Source organism: Nanorana parkeri, unplaced genomic scaffold (assembly GCF_000935625.1).
Source record: "Nanorana parkeri isolate BGI_ZX_2015 unplaced genomic scaffold, ASM93562v1 scaffold19502, whole genome shotgun sequence".
NCBI lineage: Eukaryota > Metazoa > Chordata > Amphibia > Anura > Dicroglossidae > Nanorana > Nanorana parkeri.
In genome coordinates this window covers 1-250 of record NW_017325538.1, presented here as the reverse complement: position 1 = coordinate 250, position 250 = coordinate 1, and the positions used below count along the sequence as shown (strand labels likewise).

Here is a 250-nt window from a genome sequence, read left to right as displayed (position 1 = left end):
ATCGGTATGTGCAACAGCTATAAACGGCACATAAGAATGCCATGACCTGGATTTGAACCAGGGTTGCTGCGGCCACAACGCAGAGAATTAACCACTATACAATCACAGCACTTTTGACGAGCCAGGTAGGAGTCAAACCTACAATCTTCTGATCCGTAGCCAGACGCGTTATCCATTGCGCCACCGGCCCTGCTGCTTCATGTCTCCATAGGCCTTCCCAGCAGCCAAGTTCCTGAGATGGAACGCTGTC

The 250-nt window shown here is 51.2% G+C and overlaps 1 non-coding gene across 1 annotated transcript; it reads right to left on the bottom strand.

Annotated features, from left to right (window-relative positions):
* Nucleotides 1-117: 117 nt before the first annotated feature.
* On the bottom strand, nt 118-190 carry TRNAR-ACG. Its single transcript has one exon. It is a non-coding gene; the product is annotated as a tRNA-Arg (tRNA).
* Between the last annotated feature and the right edge of the window lie 60 nt (nt 191-250).